Genomic DNA, 22079 nt, shown 5'->3' with positions numbered 1-22079 from the left:
AGCTCTCTTCCCTAGAGCTGTCCTGGGTCACCGGTAAGTGTAAGTTGAGCTCCCTCTGCTGGAGTATTCCGGTAACCCAGGTAAGTATAAGACCGGCTCCCTCTACTGGAGTAGATCCGCCACACAGGTAACTATCCAACAGACTCCCTCTGCTGGAGTAGTCCTGTAACTCAGGTAAGAACAAGACAGGCTCCCTCTGCTGGAGTAGTCCTGTAACTCAGGTAAGAACAAGACAGGCTCCCTCTGCTGGAGTAGTCCTGGAACACAGGTAAATATTAGACCGGCTCCCTCTGCTGGAGTAGTCCTGGAACACAGGTAAGTACCAGACAGGCTCCCTCTGCTGGAGTTGTCCTGGAACACAGGTAAGTACAAGACAAACTCCCTCTGCTGGAGTAGTCCTGTATCACAGGTAAGTACAAGACAGGCTCCCTCTGCTGGAGTAGTCCTGGAACACAGGTAAGTATAAAAATGGATTCGTTTTTAAAGAAGACTTCCAGGAACACAATAGAGGTAACCCCAGACGTCCAAAGAAGTGAACAAAGATAAAGCAAGTTATATCCGGGCTGTGGAGAAAGAACTCCTGCAGCCAACTCCCGGTTGTCCACAGAAGCAAATTGTATTCCTTCTAAAAGCCAGTGTCCATTTTCCCTGTATTAATTATATGCAAAGTATCTTGTGTCTGTGTTATGAATAAACAATGTCTTGCACTTCCAGTCTCACAAGTCCGTTCTTTCTGGTTATTATTTACTGTCTCTGCAACACGTAAATAACCAATACCTCTCCGGGTTATAAAGCATATAGCACAACACACTATGGTTGTGGCGGCGCACAACCGCACAGCACAGAATACCGCGGGACTCTTTTAAATTGCTAAGGAGTACACTATCTTCAAGTCGCACCCCGACAACAGAAAATAAAAATAAACTTTAACAAACAAAAGGCTACCTCAACAAGAGGAAAAATCGCACTTTGTAAAAACTAAACGCCGACTATATTTTAACACAAACGATAGCTTTACCTTGCGATCTCTTTCTTTTTGGTTGTTTTTCCAACACACTGGAGTTTGCACGCTATTTCCTTGCAGGACAACTGGGCCGTGTTCCCCACACTTCTCTCCCTTATGGCTCTGCCCTGCTCCTTTTTAAACCCAGAAACCCCACCCAATTAATTGGCACTCGGATTTCTGGGTAGTGTAGTTTCTTCCTTACCGCCGCCATTTCTAAAAGGCGACGCTATCCTTTCCTCACAATATATATATATATATATATATATATATATATATATATATATATATATATATTAGGATAGTAAGAGACAAGCATCATAAAATAACTTTTCTCTTTGTTGCATGACTTCTATAACTTTAAGTTTGTTTACACAAACATGAAAGGTTTCCTGTTCTCTGCACATCATTTACTATAATAAGAAAAAAAAATGCAGTTGTTGCGAGTAAAACTCTTGCAGAATTGTGCATCATTAAATTTAATGCAACTTTTCAGTTTAAACATGCTTAAAAGAATGCCATGCCATCTGCTTAGTGTGCCATTTTGCCAAGAGCACACCCGTAGGAGATGATTATTGTTTTTTAGGTGCAGTTCAGAAATATCACTAAAATATAAACATGTACAAACCACTCAAATTATAAAATTGTACAATGGAAAATTTGCAATTTTTCCATGTTTTTTTCCATGGCTATACACTGCATTTCCTGTATTTTACCTTGCAGAGTCTTTTAATGTTCTTTACCATACCTTTAGGGGCTTTGCCATGCTTACCTTACCTTACCTATGCTTTATCACACTTTGCTATGTCTTTACTATGATAAACTTGTTTTAAGGGTAAACAGATTTATTTATTTTTTGTATTATGTGCATTTTAAAGATGAAGCACATTGTATCAAATCACCTCTCATTGGTCACAAATTATTATTATTATATGATTCCTGTGTATTTGTGTTAACTGTTCCTTGAGCTCTATCTGAGCTTTATTCAGTGACGTGGATTTGATGTCCACAACTGGGAACAAATTATTTCTCTCCACCAGGATTGTGGAGTTTGTCACTTACTGTAAGGATATTGCAACTGCCTCTGCACTAGCGGTATGTTTGCTACTGCCTCTGGAATTGTATTTATGTAACCAAGCCCATGCTGAACCCCCTCCCTCACCACTCTACATTTATTGTTTTGATCGTATCACAAAATGAAGTACATTACAGCACACATTACAGCACCATGTCTTAGATCCCAGTCCTAAGCTTTAATGATTAGCCACACTGCCCTTTCTATTCCCACACTGTTACAGTTCCAAGGATAGCAGCCAGGAAGCCTGTGTCGCTGTAATTTGTACAACAGCAATCACTGTGAAAAGTAGCTTTGGTTTGATAGAGAAATGCTGTCCTTTGGGGAGCTGAAGAGCCTTGTAACATACTCATATGAAGTAACACAATGAAGACAAGCTGTTTGCAAAATTGACTGGCTTTGATTTTTTTAATGTGTTGCCTGTAGTTATTAAAAAAAACCAATATGTTTATGCAAAGCGTACTTGGCTGATAAAATAACACCTGCATTAAGTTACAGGGATGATGGTGTTACAGGGATGATGATGGTTATCACCCTGTATAATAAATTAGTTAAAATGGGCCTGCCAATTTGGGGGTCTGGGAAGCATAAGAAGAGATTAATACAAATCCCAACTGTCCTGTGTGATTGCATTGCTGAGGCACATGTCTGTGTATTATTAAGAGCACAGCGTATTTGTTTTAAATTCAAATACCTGCCTTGAAATGACAGCACAAATGTTTCCAGTTCCAGCTCATTTGCAGACTCATTTTGAAAGGAATGCTAACTTATATTAGCAACACAATGACAATTGGAATACAAACACAATGACAATTGGAATGCAAACACAATGACAATTGGAATACAAACACAATGACAATTGGAATGCAAACACAATGACAATTGGAATACAAACACAATGACAATTGGAATGCAAACACAATGACAATTGGAATGCAAACACAATGACAATTGGAATACAAACACAATGACAATTGGAATACAAACACAATGACAATTGGAATGCAAACACAATGACAATTGGAATACTAACACAATGACAATTGGACTACAAAGTTGTAGACAGCAACAGTAAATACTGAGAATGTGATAAAAGTAAGGTGATGTTTACAAATGCTTTAACTCCACTTGCAAAATCATTAACATCAAAAAGCACTGGATACCCTACGGGAGAATTCTTGACAGTTGGGCTATTTATTTTAAAAATATGTATTTCACTCGAATAGTTCCCAATCAGCCGGGAAGCTTTTTTCTGGAGCCATCCTTTTGGCAAGGTTTAAGCTGCAACTTATTCTGTGCAAAGTCACACTGTTCAGTTAAAAACAAAAACAACATATAAAACACATATATTGCGTAACCCTGTGTGACAGTGTGGTTTGCCGTGCGTAGGTGTGGTGACATCACAGACCAGGAACACAAACCAAAACAAGTAATGGCAGTGCAAAACTGGAGAGCAACGGCACTCAGTGTTTTATTAAATAACAAAACAAACTGTTTAAACAAAACAAAACACTACAAAACAAAAAGGCGTGTTGGCCAAACAAACAGAAATAAACAAATAAGTATTGTGCTGGTGTGAAAACTAGCACGCTTAGCAGTTGTTTATATTTTAGTTTCTTTACCTCCTAACTCCTCACTCGTTCTCCACTCTCGAACACCCTCCCCCTGAGCGCAGACAGCTGCAGGCTTTTATATTCTGGACATAGTCTGCATGAGTTTAATAAGGATGCGTGACTGTCAGCTAGTTAAATAATCAGTAGCTGATCAGTAAACCAATGAGGGAAGAAGGCGGGCTGTTGCCTCGCCTCCAAAATTGCGGCAAGTCTTTAAGACTAATGTGTTTTGGATATGCATGTCTCTCAATATACCTATACTACACCTATTGAGACTTAGGCTATTTCTTTGTAGTGTGATTTGTAAATATTGTCCAGATCTGTGTCGTACAATGTAATAAAAATATATATTTTTTAATATTTATTTCCAAAAGATGAGCAGATAAGCTAGCATGACAACTTGCACAGTACAAAACTATAATTTATTCTGATAATACTCCTGAACTAATGAAACCCTGTATAAAATATAATTGCATTATTTGTATTAAAAGCAGCACTCTCTGACTAATTCATAAACACCTACACATTCTTCAGAAATATCACACACACACACACACACACACACACACGGTTACCGCCATAAGCACTCCATTGACAAATGATTTATTTGTAGCAAAAAATATTGCTGTTTTAGTATAACATTTGCTAATCACAGATTTGCACCGAAAGGGACATGATTCTTAATGTAATTGGTTATTGGGTTACTGTTGAGATGAAAAATAAGATGCAATCATAAACCTAGCAATTACATTTAGCCAGTTTTTCATGTTAATCTGTAGACAGACAACCAATCCTTTCCCCTTCATGCCTCAATGTTTAATTTTTGACACGTTGGGTTATAGAAATGCAATGATATTGTCTCACTTGACCTTTTATCAGTACAATAATGCAAATGCTTATTGGTTCCACTAATAAATTCTGAACAGAATTTATGATTATAAAAATATGCCAGCGTGAAGCAATGCACTATGTTCTTATAAGGGTCATTTTCATCCCCATATCACAGCATGGCTATAACTGATTAAAGCACTAATGAAGACAGGTGTTAAAGAGCTTACAACCAAAGCATAATTTACTTTAGGTAAAGCGCACATGAAAAAGCACACTGTGTTTATTGTGCTAAAGCAGCAGGCTTTTCTTTAAGAAAAGGAAGCAAAATTTTTTGAAGTATCTTTGAAGTATCAAGTTTTTTTAAGTATCTTTTTAAGGATAAAAAAAGTGTTCGATAACAAGGATTAAGATGACGTCACTGAGTGAGATACTTTGAAAAGCTTGTCAACTCAACTAGTTGATTCCATAAATGGCGTTGCTAGGATTCTGGTTTACCATATCCAGCTTTTGCGGACATTATACAAGTGTTTCTCTACCATATTCCAGTCTAGCATAACTTCTTGAAAACTGTCTTCCACCTTTATGAAGGTTATATCCGTCCTGCATCACCCAAGCTGATAAAATAACACAACAACTTCACATTCAAAGTTAAAGCATTGCTGACATTGCTAAGTTTGTTTAGCAGTTTTTATTTTGATAAAAGTAAAGACTGATTACACAGGTACTGAAGGTACGAGTCAAAATGTTTGTCAACTTGATCATATGTTTTAATTTTATATTTTTAAAAACAAATAATTGAATGCAGATTGACTTTTCACAGCTCTTTTATATTGTTTTTCCTGAGAAATGTTACACAATTATAAGAAATAAGCATGTTTTTATTTTCAATTTTGTAACTTTTTAATGGTGTTTTTATTCTTTGATAACGATTGTGCTATTATTATTATTGTTATTATTATTATTATTATTATTATTATTATTATTATTATTATTATTATTATTATTATTATTATTTACCAAGGTTTCTACTGTATCAGGATCCACACCACATTTTATTTCCCTTGTCCCTGACATTTTGCAAGAAGTGAAATCAAGATTTCAAGTTTTTGATTTAAGCCCAGCTTATCTGAATGTCATGGCACAGGCCTGGATTAAGCTTGATTCTAGGAAGAAATGGAATGGACAGTAAAGGAAAACGCAACCTTCAATCAAAGGCTCATCTTTCCTAGCCCACAAAGATACATTTAATTCTGAACATTTCTCTTGCATCAGTAGTGCACCTGCACTGTACTTGAAATACAGAGGAGAGAGAAAAGAGCTCAAGGGAAGCCAACAAGACCTTCTTAGAGTTGTATTTTTACTGTCCAAATTGTGGTCTTAAATTGGTATGATACAGTAGCTGCACATTTTATTACAAAAAATGCCTGTTTTGTAGAAGAAGAAAAAACAGTCTACAGGGCCCTACAGTGTTTTTAAGCAAAAAGTTCAAGTTTGCCACCATCCTTTCAGATAAACAACAAAAATTGTACTTATTTCAAATTCTGGCCCATACTGTCAATTAATTAATTAATTAATTTATTTATTATTATTATTATTATTATTATTATTATTATTATTATTATTATTATTATTATTATTATTATTTATTTTTTAATTTAAAGAATGGGTACATTACGTGTGTACTGAATATAACATAACAGCTATCACATTTTTAAAGTATGGACAATTGGTTCACCTCGTACATTGTCATCTCTAGACATGTACTTACTTTTTTTTGTCAAGAAATGAAATTGAATATAAAATGGTATTTGGAAAGACATTTCTAGCAAGGTCTCTTGCTTTCTAACACAAGTCATTGCATTCTGGGCCAAAGGATTATTTATTTATTTTTCTGGCATGAGGAAATTGTCCAGTGATTGGATTGAAACACTGGAATATGATACTTTATAAATCCACAAAAAATTGGTCTACAGAGCAGAGGAAAATAAATCACTTTTAAAAGGATTCAATTTATCTCCTGCTGGCATTTTTACCATTGGTATAACTGGATGATTTATGCTGATTAGGTTGGCAGGTCTCATAGTAAAAACTACCTTTAAAAGAAATATCTGTACAGCATAATATTACACGTGAGCAGCAATGAATTGTAATGATTATTGCATGTATTGGAGTTGTCTGGTATACTGGCATGTATGATATGTCATGATTAGTTTTTTTGTTGTTTTGCTTATTATCAGCAAGCCCCATTGCATTACTGACCTTTCATAGAGTTCAGTTCATTATGATCTTTATGGTTCACATCACTTTTTCTGTTTGCTTTGGGGACTTTTCTAGCTGTTAAATGTGTGTAAAAGATCCTAAAAGGGTACATAAGGACCTTTTTATTGTATTGTGTTACATGTTCCCATGTGTTGCTACAACTGTTTACGAAGGTGTGTGTATTGTTTTCATTTTTTTTTTCTTTACATTTTGACCACTTTTTTAAAATTTTTAAATTGTATTCCCTGCCTCAAGGTGGCTTCCCTGCTCACTGGTAAATCCATCTCAGTTACATATGTGAGCAAGAGGATGATGGGAAATGTAGTTCTGAGAGGTCCGTGCGGGTACATGGGATGCCATCTTGAGGCAGGGAATGCAATTTAAAAGTTTTAAAAAGTGGTCAAAATGTAAAATACTTAAATATACTTATTCATTTTTCTTTATTGCATATTTTCAAATATCATACATTTTTGAACAAGCATACACAGTTTAGTTTAATGTATGTGTGGTACTGTAACAAGGACAGTGTTCCGTTACTGTCTTACCAGGCTCATGCGTATGTTTGCAGGAGAGATCCAGACGCTCCTCGTGTGACGCGCTGCCAGCTGTGTTTTGATTCCAGGGATTCGTAGCCAAGGGCTGATTGTAGCCTTGACTGGCTGGTGGCCATGTCCCGTTGGAGCGTCTCGATATAAAAAGGAGCCCCTAAGAGCCGGGATCAAATAGGTCAGTACGACTGTGACAACAAGGTGCTTTGTTGGAGGTCTGTGGTAAGGAAACACTACAACCGAAGAACACAGAATCGGTTTAACCGCGATCTCCGCATATGGAACCAGGGTTGAGATTTGACAGAATCAGGGATTAGTTTCAGGATTTGTAAAATCACATTTGACCTTTGTAGTAAGGAGCAGCATGCCACCATTTTTACAGAATTTTCTTTTTTCCTTTTTATCATTGTGTATTTTGCACAACCGTGTACATATTGTCGACCAGCTCTTACCATTGTTGGTACCAGCCGTGGTTTTTCCTGTGTGCTGCAACAGAAATAAATCCTGCCCACCTGTGCGGCCTGACAAAGTCAGTTCCATCTCTGCCTGTCTGGATATCATACACATCTTCCCTATCACAGCTGCACAGTATTATTATGTGTTTATTTAGCAGACGCCTTTATCCAAGGCGACTTACAGAGACTAGGGTGTGTGAACTATGCATCAGCTGCAGAGTCACTTACAATTATATCTCACCCGAAAGACGGAGCACAAGGAGGTTAAGTAACTTGCTCAGGGTCACACAATGAGTCAGTGGCTGAGGTGGGATTTGAACAGGGGACCTCCTACTTACAAGCCCTTTTCTTTAACCACTGGACCACACAGTGGCTATAGTATACACATATTATAGTATAAGGCTGGAAGTGCTACAAACATTACTGTTGTTAATATGCTGTGTTGTGCAAATGGAATGACAGTCATCGAGCGTTCGATTGCAGACACTGGCGGGCACACCAACTCATGGAAAACCTTGCATTTAGATGCATTGAACCCTAGATTTAATGCATGTAGAATCTAGAAAAGTCTGACTGACAACCATTTTAGAAATACAATCTAACACTGGAAGAATATAAACATCCCTAAGAACATACTTACAAATTCCTGGGCAGAGTGCAGGCTTCAGCCGGTAACTTCCCCAATGTTAACCTGGAATTATAAACTGGCACACATACACTTTAATGATTTCTTCATAGTGATAGAAGTTATGATTTACAATCTCTGGAAAGATAACAGCAATCTTGTAAAACTAGTAGGCTGTTTTCATAAATTAATCATGACACGTTTGTATGTACAGTATACATAAAAATAAATATATGCATCCTAGTCTAAACTCATGTAGTCAGCACAAAATACACCCCACTACAATAATTCATAAATTGCAAGAAACAGCGGTTTCACAGTCATGAACACAACTGATGCATTTTTAACAATCCATATTAAACTGACAGTTTAGCCAGTTATGAATAAACATAACCTGCATGGAAAACCCTTGCAAAATAAATGAAGTCTGGAGTTTGCTGTTGTGCTCCTCTCATCATCAGTACATAAACCTACTGGGAATCTCTCTCTCTCTCTCTCTCTCTCTCTCTCTCTCTCTCTCTCTCTCTCTCTTTCTCTCTCTCTCTCGTCAATATATATCCCTGGAGTGTTTTGTCAATTTGTGTGAATGCTGTACCTCGTCAAACAGACAATTTTTCAATGTCCACACACAATGGCAAACATCACCCCATTTTTCATTTCTCCCCCTACATTTGAGAGTGACAAATTCCTCCAAGTGTCCCCTCTCGCAATATCAAGTCTATTGGGCTTGAGCTGTAACCACAGGCTAGTTAGCATTCTATTAACGAGTACAGCACTGTGAGGATTGAAGATGCTGCAGAACCCAGACTCTAGTTCCCCAGTGGGATTTACTGGCAAAAGCTTCAATGTATTAAAATCTTTTTCCTTTTTTTTGTCTGCTTGTTTCAATGTATAGAAAGTTTGACAAACCCCATAAAACAGTAAATTGACATGGCTGCAAACAGATTTCTGATTAATTTGTATGTCTGAAAAAGCAGATACTTTTTTAAATCAAATTATGTAAATTATAAGACGATTAAAAAATACAAGAAACACATTTACACATTTACAAATTGAAATTGCCAGTTTCATGTCCTTAATGTAGTGTACACTGTAGGCTCTCATAAAGCCTATAGCATTGGACACTAGGTGCTGGGTTCAGCATTCTAATGTTTTAAACTTCAGTTTCAAAAACTATTTTATAGCAGCACCAAAATCTGATTCAAACCGTGCTAGTTTTGTTACATGAACAGGTTAACCACAAGAGCTAAAAATGACACCCCTGCAGTTGAGATAAATGGCAGAAGTTAACAGCTATAGTTGAAATAATGACCCTTTGTACTCATCACAGGCTTTTGATGCTTCTAAATAATACATTTGTGCCCTGTGATATATTGTGCCACTCAGCTAAACAAAAATAAAATAAAATTATACTGACACAGTTTTTGCTTTCATTTATAATGATAACCTTTTTAAATTGTGGATGGTAAGCATTTTCTATTGTAGGTATATTATAAACGAGCCTGATTTGTGCATGGCACATTTTTTAACTTTCTCTTTAAAAGGGGACTCTTCACTTTACTCATGCTTCATATGTATGTATGTACTGCAGAGCTCCATAATTTTACTTTTTGTTTTTTTTAACGCTTTATATATATATATATATATATATATATATATATATATATATATATATATATGTGTGTATATATATATATATATATATATATATATATATATATATATATATATACTAAGTTTACTTACACTGACTCAGTGGACAAGCAGATTACTGTCTACTTAACACAAATGTTATGTAATGATGTTGTTTTATCTTTTTTTCCATTGATGCATTGTTCCCCATTCCCTTGTATAAATTACCTAAATCTTGACATTGAATTTGATCAATCAACTACCTATCCTGACCACCAGTTTTATCTATTTTAACATCAAAAGGGAAATTACAGGAATAATGAACCAGCCATGAAGAACACTTTTAAACAATTCTAGGTCTCTTAAGTTAAATAACCAAAAATATGAATGTAGACAACCCTAGAAATGAAGGACAAGTGTGTCCTTAAACTACAGGGCTGTTTTGAGAGTTGAATCAGCTTACAAAGTGATTGATAGTGACAGACTGTTTGCATACTGTTTCAAGTGTTGCCACAGGTACCACTGCCTAGCCTGATGTATGTGAATAATATTGATTTCAAAACCATCCCTGAAGCAAGCATATTTTTATCGAAAAAACAACAAAGAAAGAAATGGAAAATAATCACTGCAAAGCTTTTTCTTCGCTGTTTCTGTGTGGCATTATAAATAAATAAATACACAACTTAGGGGTAAATACAGAGAAACGGGGGATAGTGTTAAGAACTTTCAGACTGTTGGAAATTCCTTTGACAACAATCTAGAAACATTTCAAGCAAAGGCATTTTTCGACTATTGACTGGTTTTGTGTGCAACAGTATATTAATTTGAGTAGAGGCCCTAAGTGAAAAACTATTGTTGAAAAGGGTTGAAAAAAGCAACAGGTGGTTTGTTAAATTCATATATAATATTTTTGACTATAAAACTGCAATCAATACATTTTTTTTTTAACTATCGACAACTGAGTGATGTCAGAGGACAATATTTATTTTACTATGACTATTGGCTGGTTTGTTGGTAATAGCACAAACTGTGTTGGTCATGTGACACTGTAGTAATCATTTATTAATAATACAATTGATGTTTTACAGTATGAACCTGCATTAACATGTTCTACAATATAAAGATGTTTACCAAAGCTCTACTATATTTATATATTAAAGATATCTATTCTGAAGTTGTGTTGATTGGTAAATAGATTATTAGTAGCTTTACATACCCATCTTTGTACATCTGGAGCAGGAAACTACCATGTCTGAAAAAAAAAAAAAAAAAACACTTAACATACATATGAAATATGAGCTCAAATGGCAGTCTAATGATAGATAGACACATGCATGGCATATCTATTGACTGTTTAATAACATGTAAATAAACTTCAGCAAATGGTTAATTGCATATTAATTCAATACTTATTGATGGCACTCAAAATAAAGTGCTAACTTGGCCTAGAGCGCCACATGTTTGCAAGCGAGTCCTGTTTAACTGAAAGATTAAAGTCCTTGATGTGGTTCTCTCCATTTAAATTTGTAAGAACATTAAAGATTGCATTGCAGAATGTGATTATCTAATCAATTTGTTACAGCTGCCGTTTCTGTGTGGTAGCTGCTGAATGTGACAGGGTTTTCTAAATCAATTGGTTTGTTCATTAAACCCAGGGGCCTAGTGAATATTCATAACATTAAGCTGTGCGGGTGGGAGTGGGTCTGTCACTTAAATATCAACTTTAAAAAAAAAAAAAACATGCTGACTCCAGCACCACGGGAAGCTCTTTGTTTAGAGGTCATGTCGAGTCAGATTTAAACGACCATTAACATACGTCAGGCCTATTACACATACGTCAGACCCGAAACAACAGGATTCAATTAGTCTTGAAAAGCTATTTTCATTTGAAAAATGGACAGTGCTTCACCAGTATTATTTTAGAGGACAGGCAACTTGTGAAGCTAGTACTCTTAATAAACTGCAATCTATGCTTTCTATGGTAATTTTGAAAGCTTTTTACTTACATAATAATTGCATTACTTTAGTCTGAAGTGAGTGTAAGGCAGTCTATTGATTTGTATTGAACATAGTATATATTGACAGTAACACATATTTTTATGTTTAGCACAGCCATTAATATAATTTATGTATATTGCTGAATGCTGTGCAATACAATATAATAATAATAATAATAATAATAATAATAATAATAATAATAATAATAATAATAATAATAATAATAACTTTATTTTATATAGCACCTTTAAAAGCAACATCTCAAAGCGCTTACCAAACAAACAAAACAAAAGATAAAAACAGTCATAAAAATGCCTTTCTATAAAAGTAGGTCTTTAAGCTAGATTTAAAAGCAATAAGAGTGGCAGAATCCTTGATCTCTTTAGGAATGATGTTCCAACATTTTGGGGCATAACAACAAAAACCCTGTCGCCCATATAACGTAGGTGAACCGAGGGAACACATAACAATCCAAGATCAGTTGAGCGAAGGTTGCGTGAATGGGTGTAGACCATGTAAAGCCTTAAAAGTAAGAAGTAAAATGTTAAAATCGACACAAAACCTGACAGGCAACCAGTGCAGGGACTCTAGAACAGGAGTGATATGATCCCTTGCACGTGACCTTGTCAGGATACGAGCTGCTTAGTTCTGAACATTTGGTCAGTGTGCTTTTGGAGACACAGCAAAACCAGGTAAACTAAAAGACTGTACAGAAGCATCATGAGAGGAGGTGAGAATGTGCTGGTGAATGTTATCAATCTTGGTTTTAAAATAAATGATAAACTGTTGCATAACTGATGTGAAGCTGGTAAAGTAATGGAACAGTTGGGCTTTAACAACCGATCAATGGTAGAAAACAGGTATCTGGGATTCCTTAGATTATAATCAATAATATTTGAAAAATAGCTAGATCTGGCTGTTAGAATAGCATCCATATATACAACCAATGATTCTTTCCACATGTGCAGATGTACTGTTGAACTAGAGTCCTGCCACCTACGCACCTTCCTCCAGTGTATTAGAGTCAGAGAAAGCAGAGAGTGAGAAAAGAACAGAATAAGAGAACCAAGCAGGGTCAACTGAACACGTTTTGAAATTTTACTCAGCAAGTAGGGATAATGTGAGGGACAGTAAGTTCCAAATCAAGTAAAATAGCCATATGGTCAGATATACCCAAATGTAGAGTAGTCGGATGGAAAGCAAGAGGGCAGTTAGTAACTAAATCCAATGTATGACCTTTGCGATGCGTCGGAGTATGAACTGGCTGAGTGAGACCAAAGCATTCCAAAAGAGCTAAGAATTCCACTAATCTTAATAAGTATCGTAATCTTAAATAATACAGATGTGTTGCATTACAAAATTACTAATCCATCTTGAATAATATTAATTTGTGTTCTTAGTGAGCAGATTTGTTCATTTCTATAGTGCTAATACAAACTATAGTTCCTGACAGCTCCACCTTGTCTGAGGCTTTGTACTGCTAAATACCATTTGCATAATGGAATTAAAGGGGTCTGGCTATGTCTTTGGTGGACTATTAGGCAGGAGTAGCTGGATTGTAATTAGTGGCTTCTGCCCTTTAGCTTCATTAACATGCAAATGGCACTTCTGCAGACTATGAAATATTTGGCACATAGGAGAAAAAAATGCTGAAGTGAATAACAGGCAATTTATACTGAAATTGCCTATTTTATCTATCACCTTTAAGTACACTTGAACTAAGTTTAAGATCACTCAGAGAACTTCACCCTTTCTGAAAGTACAGTAACCAAATGGAACAGATCAAATCAGTGAACTTAGGTCGTGGTCACACTGGGTTAGTTATAAATCAGTTCCTTAGGTTTAAAACAATGAATCAATTAGCTTGCACCAAATTAGAACCAAATTTACTGAATTTGTTTGGGTGTGAAATGGATCTTGTATTTTGGTTCATTTCCATGTTTTTATCAGGACTGAGTTCATTTGTGTTCACATTTCAGTTTGTTAGTTTTTTATGATTAGTGGATCGGATGTTTGCACTGTCTGCAATGCATCTTGGTATTTTTTTAATACGGCAGTGGTTGGGTAATTGTTCTTATTTTGGGAATTTTTTGTTATTATTATTTTTAAAATGGTTATCTTTATTGAAGCAAGTAATTCAGAGCACTGGAGTAAAGTACAACAGCTGGAGGACAGCATGTCCCGGTTTCTTTCACTCCCATATTGTTCCCCTTTACATTTTTTTTGACTGAACTGTATATTTTCATTTTTGCAGAATACCAGACACAAGATGTGCAACACTAAAAATCAACTACACAAAAATAACCAGGAAACGTCAGTTCCTCATTATCTAGCTCACAGGTCCACATGTATGGTTTGTTTCCAGTGTGCAAGCTAACTGAGATCCCTCATGTAGCAAGTGAACCAAACTGAACTGAGACCACCTTTTCACCATCCTGAGTTTAAAACCATCCCTCCTAATGAACACAGCCCAAGTCTGAACACACATTTTAACAGGAATGAACAAACATTCGATAGAGTCGATATCTTTTTTTTGTTCTTTTATGACCCATAATTTTGTTCCCTTTTCTGTGGAACTATTAATGGTTAAAAAACATTTATTATTATTATTATTATTATTATTATTATTATTATTATTATTATTATTATTATTATTATTATACTAATGGTTGTTAAGTGCACAGAATAGTATGTACATTTTAGTGTTTTGCAATGTACTGTTTAGTCTGCTCTGATTTGTATTCAGGTAAAGAAAAAACAAATAATACCTTAGTGTATTTAAACTAAAATGTAAACCATTAGCTCACTGTCATAAAAATAAGAAGATATATATTTCCTATTGTGTATTTATAGCAATTGCTGCAACAAACAGTTGCCACGGAAACCTGTGACAAGTAACACAAAATTAACATTTGTTAACATGTTAATAAGCTAGAGTAATTGTTAACAGTTAATGAACTAAAAAAGTGCCCTTTTAAAATAAAGCTTTCCAGTATTAGTGTATCTTAATATATCTGCTCATAGGGCTACATAGGTCAGGGCTGCTTGGAAAATATTATAATTAGAATGGATTACAAGTTGTAAACTTCTGAAAATAAACTTCTAAAACCTCAAGCCAAAGTTGTTTCATTATTTACAGACACTGTGTAATTGCTCCCTTAGAAATTAGATGCTGCTTCTTAATAGGCTTCCCCATAAATATATAAAAAAAATGATCATTGTACTTTGAGCTGAGCATTTCACAGCAAGAACCAACTATAGCATGGTTTATTTTTTACTTACTTTTACTGACTATAACAAGGAGCCTGAGTATAGCATCCCCAGAGTGCAGTTAGTGTTAACAGCTCTTCTTGTCGACTGTTTCTGTGTCCAAACATCTTTTAAACATTCTGAACAAGGTTATGTTTCCATACTGCTTAGCCTTTGAAGCAACAATCTTTCAGATTTGCAACTGAAAGGGGTCAGGATTGTGAATAATTTGAATAATTGTGTATTCTAACAATACATGGGAATTTCAGATGCTTCATGACCCCTGTGAAGGCTGATAATGGCAAGATAACATTTCAGATACTTTGCAAAGTGATACCCATGGAGGTAACTTGAATGCCATAATGAATGCCGATTCTGAGGGTAACATAGGTCAGTACCTTTTTTGCATTTTTATTTATAAAATGTTCTTCTTGACTGATGTTTGAACATTTGTGGTTTTCTGAATCTGTTTTCTCAGTAAAGTGGGGGGGGGGGGGGGGTGTCTCAGGGGCCTTTTTCAGTATCCAACCAACTGAAGCTGGGGCAGGTGGCAATTAGCACATACATTCTCTATTTATATCTATACCTGCCTTAGAATATGATTTACAACTATCATTTCATTTTACTTTTGTTCTAGACACAATGACCTTTGTAAAAATGTTTCCAAATACAGCTTGAAATTTTCCATAATAATGCAAGCAAGTGACATTTATCCCCACCACATCTTCTGTTTATCAAATGCTTGCATTCTTCTCTAGTATCTCCTTTCATATGTTCCTCCGTGACGTGGTGTTAATTTAAATCAGCAACCTTATTTTGCAATTGAAATCCATCCATTTATATGATAGATTGTGCAGTATGAATATAATTGAACTTTTCAAACATGGTGGACAAGACATTGCAAAATTAACTTAGGACACTGCTTCATTACTCAAGAAACGGAGGAGATTCTAGACAGCAAAATGAATGCCTTTCATTAAGTAGACATGACCTGACATTATAGGAGTGAGAAAGGGTTGCAAGCCTCTTGTTAGTTTATTTTCCTGTGTAATGAAAAATGACAAGAAATCCCAAAATGACAAGCCGGCTATAAAGCTGTCTTAGTGTAATGTCAATGTTGTATGCAGAACCTTTAGAAGAATTTCCATACTAATGCATTTGTTATTGTAGCACTGCATCTGATGGGGGGAAAAAAATGCACTGACAAGTTAAATAAACAGTTTTGCTCCATCGCTATTTTGTTAGTTTTCCATAATGTTGTACTCAACTTTATCAAGTACTTTAATTATGAGTACAGGGACTGGTTGTATGTGGGATACATCGGTGAACTTTAGTCCCGTGCAAACCGTCTATTTCTTATTTGATTATTTTACAGGACATTGGGACCTGTAAAATTTTAAACTCAGGCATCCTGTGTTTTTTCACTCCTGTGCAAATCACGTCAGTGTTATGTTATAATTGATATAGCATTTTGGGGGGTATTCACCTCAAAGCAATACCAGCCTTCCCAATAAACCATAATATAATATTAAAAGGTACGATATGTCCTGAAATCAAACCCTAATGAAAGGTATGTTAAAGGCTGTGAAATATAGACAATTAATGTTGTATTGAAATGAAAATCCCTGTATTTCCTGTTATTGCCCACTTCATATAAACAGAGCAATCTGCAGTATTTTAAATGCTTCACAGTTTAACATTTTCTAACAGTGTAATATCATTTGATAAGCCAAGTACAAGGGTTGAATAGCCCCCATCTTTAAGCTTTGAGCATCGTTTGATGACGTATATTCATGAACACAGCCATATACTGTTGATGTGTCTACTTCAGCAATAACTTAAAGAGTGCATTTAGAGTGAATAAAATCAGAGAGGGAAGTTAAGGTTTTTAAACCAGTGAGGTAGACATGTTTGTCTCCAAGTACACATGTGAATAGATCTACAAAGAATTATTGTCAAAACAGATCACTTTTGCATTTCTATAGTTATAGAGGTATAGTTATTGAATAATGGGGTCTGCGTGGGACATTTTCTGGAGAGTGTAACTCTTCTAACACTAAAAGGTAAGACTTTGTTAAATGAAGAAACATTGATTTGCTGGATTTTTTTTAATGACAAATCTGAGTATTATACAACCAGGCCCATCATTCATGATGCACCATTTATTCAATAATTTATTCAATTAGTTTCTTCAGTTATGCAAACCTTCTTATTTCTGTGACCTTATCGGTCTTACTAATTACTCCTTATTGATTTTGTGTAAAAGATAATTAAACAGATCACTTGTGCTGTTGACTTTAGAAATCTGTGAGATGTAGGCATGGAGGGGTAATTACTTCTTAGATATTTATTTATTACCTTATCACATTAATGGGTCATTTATTTTCAATGTTTATGTCACACTGTGATGGAATTTGGAGGCATCACTGATAATAGCATTACGTAAATATGTAATCTGAAAACAGATCTAACTAAATTTATGTGTTAGAAATTATTATTCTGGCAATTTAAATTAAGTCACATGCGGATAAGTGCCTAATATATGATATACAATATGTGATCATCACATCATGAGATATATGCTCACACAATAACTCTGTTCATGTTTCCTGAGTGGCTACCTTTACAGCCAACGTTATATTATCTTTTTGTCATAAAAAGATGAAGATATTTCTTAGTTGGATAACAACTGAGTTTTTTTTCCTTTAACACTAGAACCGCCATGGTTATACTCATAACTAAAACCGCAGCAGGCAGTCATTATGACAGTTACATTTTAAACAACATCAATATTAAAATGAAAGACATATAAAGCACTACTTCAAAAAATGAAAAAAAACTATAATAAAATAAACATTTCAAAAGAAACGAGTGTGTAAACAGGTGAAAACAGGTATATGTACATACAAAACTGTAAAAACGAAAGTAGTTTTTAATTTAAAATGAAAGTAACATATGTTTTCTCTTGCGTGTGTCACTCAGTGCAGCACACAATCCAGGCTGAGCTGCTACAACCAGCTGCTTTGCAGTTTTCTGATTGAAATGTTTCTGCTGAAGCTCTGTGGCTATCTTCTAGGTGAATCTCTCCTCCTAATATTTTTCCTGGTGCATTCCTTGTACAAAATGAATGAATTGGTGGCTGCCAGGTTCAGTAGAGATAACAACAGGCTTGTATATAAAAAATAGAATATTGTAGGTTATATTCAAAATAAAAGCATGTATTGTAACAGGCAGCTGAAATGACTGCTCTGGCGGTCCTAGGTGAGCAGGATTATAACGTCATTATTTTCGTGATCATGCCTTTCAAACGCCGTCAGGGTTTTTAATACATGTATTTAGGAAAAGTCATAAATGGACAACCACATAACTTTCAGACACGCAGAGTAATTAAATTTGAAAACCTCAAACCGTCACAGTGACTGCTATGGCAGTTCTAATGTTAAGGGCTTGCGTTTCTGTATAAATGTTATAGCATAAAATGTATTTATCTACAGATTGTGTTGTGACGTTGAATCCTGTCCTTGGTTGAGATTACATCTGAGGTTAGTCAGGAATGTGACTTTGTTCCCATAGGCAGGATAGTTTGGACGAATTAAAAACATGGATACTTCTGAGCATCCAATACAGCTTCAAAAAATGACTTTTTGGAGGTTGCCCATTCTCAGAGCTGAGAATGCTGGACGTGTTAGTGGTTCCAAATGCATACTTTTTTGACGAAAATAGGAGGTTTTTTTAAATACCATCTTTACAGAGCCTGCGAAACAATAGGGCACTACCATATATCTGCTGAAGTTTGATAGAAACGGTAAGGTTTCTGGTTATTGCATTTTTAGAATCATTGCGTGTAATGGTTAAGCACCTTTCAGTCATCTGGGTTTATAGGTTAGGCTTTTTTTTTTTCTTTTATGAAAATTGAACATTATTAAGCTTTCAGCATGAAGTTCAGGAACGCTCAGTTCAGTTGCCCTGGTTAAATAATTCAAGCAATGTACAGAGCAGTCAGGGAGAAAAGGCTTAAAGAAAATTACTCCTCCTTTTGTTTCAAGCAGAACTTTATTATCACCAAGATGATTCTAGTAATACACACTTTACCTTTAAATGTCTGATCTTGAACAGATGGCAAAGATTGCAAACCCCAAGGCAATTTTTGGATGCTGACTTTTTGAAAGGAAATTAATAGCCACTTCACCAGCCTGTGGTATGAAAGTAAAATTTGTTTTGGGGTTAGAATGAAATATTGATGCACTAAATGTGACATTTATTGAAGTATGCTGATGTTTAACAATAAATAAACACAATTCTGCACAGAAATATCACCATTGAGGAACATGTACAGCACTGTGTGAACTCAATAACGTTCAGTTTAACATATTCAATTCCAGTAAACCTGATTCATTATAACACAAACTGCAAATAACAGCAGTCATGTGTTTAACAACACGTAACAGTCAAATGCAATCACCTTTAAGTTCACTGCCATTTGCTTTTAAAACAGATTTTTGTAAATTTTATTTTGGTACCACTTTACAATAATGGCTGCATATTAATTCTAATAGAAAATCGCTAACACTGTGGTTTAAGTATCCATTACAAACAGTCAGTGCATCTATAAATGTGTTATAAAGGATGTTATACATTAGACATTAAACAACTATTAAAAGTTATAACATAGCAATATAGTTTTATCCCTATTATTAAGGGATAACAGCAATACTGTTATCCCTTAATAATCATTAAAACCTTTATGACACATGTATTGGTGTTTTATAGATTCTTAACTAAGCTGAGCTATGTAACATTACATCTTTCTTTGCAGGAAAGAAAATTCTTGCGACAGAACCTGCATTTTATATATCCACATAATTAAGCTTGCTTGGTTCCTTCACTGCACTACTACATCTGACCAGTGTGGATTTGTATCATTGGAGTACAATATATTGGGTTTTTCAACTCACCTCTCTAAACAACAAATTAAAGTGAGTGTGAATTGCATGGGCTGTCGCTTAATTAATTTAATTAATTGAGTTACCAAAAGCACACAGATACTATAAAAAGATACTGTAATAAACTTTTTGGTTAAAAAAAAATAAAAATCACGCTGTATTATCTGGTTGTCTAGTGGAAACCCATAATTAGTCATATTTCTAATCTAATGAATAATCATCAATCCAGCAAAAGTAACATTTAAAAAGATGCAAGTGCCCATTTTCCTTGTTGAATTGAATGCCTAAATGATGTACTGCAGTGCCAAAATAATACATTCAAAAGACGTGAAGCCGCCATGATTTCTGACTGTATGAATCCTTTCAAATGTATATAATTTAATATGCAAGTACTCGGATTTGTTTGATTGAAAGGAGAAATTTAGACCTAACTGTATGTAATTAACCTACAGCAAACAGTGAAACGGCTGTTATTTCATTCAACCTGCTCAGAAATGTACCTGCTTTGGGAGCCAATGTCTGCTCGGTATTTAATTAAGCTGAAAATAAAAACATTTAAAAGGTAACTGCATTTTCTGTTCCTTCACTTGGTTATTATTTTATTGATTAAATATTATAGAACAATACAATTACATTGTAAAGTGAATATATATATATATATATATATATATATATATATATATATATATATATATATATATATATATATATAAACATTAATATACTGTCTTTACTGTCAATCCTCTATCAGCGAGTCTTTTCTTTTTCCTAGTTAATTAAACTACCTTCTTGCTGAGAACCCCTTTCACTGCTTGGCATGCGGTGTCTATTTGATGTCTTTTTAAAAGGTTGACTTAGATAGTGTTTAACGTGACAGACCATTAACCAATTTTTTTAATGATACCATTTAAAAAATTAAAAAATACCCTGGTGACCCAGAAATAAATGTGTTGCACTTAAGGAACACTGGTAGGTAAACAATTAGCATGCTAGCCATTCTCTGATGGAGCTCTTATTCTCTATCATTATAAGGCTACATCTTTTACAGTTTATCCCCGCTGTTTTATGAATTCTGAATTACAACTCATTAATGCGTCATGTACATAATTACAAGGAATGGGACAGTGTGCACAGTAGGATGAATCTCTATCATAAAAGCTCAGCAAGCAGAACATTACCAGCTGCACCTAACAACCTGACAGGGATCTGCTGTGCTGTGTATTTTGCTGGAACTGTGTGTCATGTTTAGTTCTGATTTGCTGTTTCCTTTTGTTTAGTAAAAGTGAGTGAATACAAAACTAATAATATGCTGCATTATGGTCAATTGAAGCTGTAAGAACAGATAAATGCAGACATATATGATTTTAATGACAGAAAACACAATGTGCTGTTGAAATGTACTATATCCTGCATTGCAAGCTATCTTGCCTTGTAGGTAGTTGACTTACATGGTACAGTTGGCATACAGTAGAATTGGAATTTTGAAGTATCATACCATTCTGAACTGTATTTATGCTATCTAGTCAGAGCAAGAACATGGTAACTTGTTTTACAACCACATAACTATCAATTATTGATATAATTTAAGAGAAAACCAATTCCGGACGCGATATATCCGTAGAAACTGAACATTTTTTGATGGCATTGCATTACTTGATTTGCGTATATAAATATATATAAACATATATATATATATATATAATGTTAAAATAGTATATAAAACGCCTTTTCAAGTATGATTGATCCTAATAAGCATCAGGGGTGTGCAGGGAACCCATTACTGATACTCTTACTCGGAAAGTTGACCAAATCATTAGTTTTCCACACTGAATCAAAGCCTCGACCATA

This window comes from Acipenser ruthenus, chromosome 19 (genome assembly GCF_902713425.1).
Source record: "Acipenser ruthenus chromosome 19, fAciRut3.2 maternal haplotype, whole genome shotgun sequence".
In the NCBI taxonomy this organism is placed as follows: domain Eukaryota; kingdom Metazoa; phylum Chordata; class Actinopteri; order Acipenseriformes; family Acipenseridae; genus Acipenser; species Acipenser ruthenus.
Note: the sequence above shows the minus strand (reverse complement) of the source record.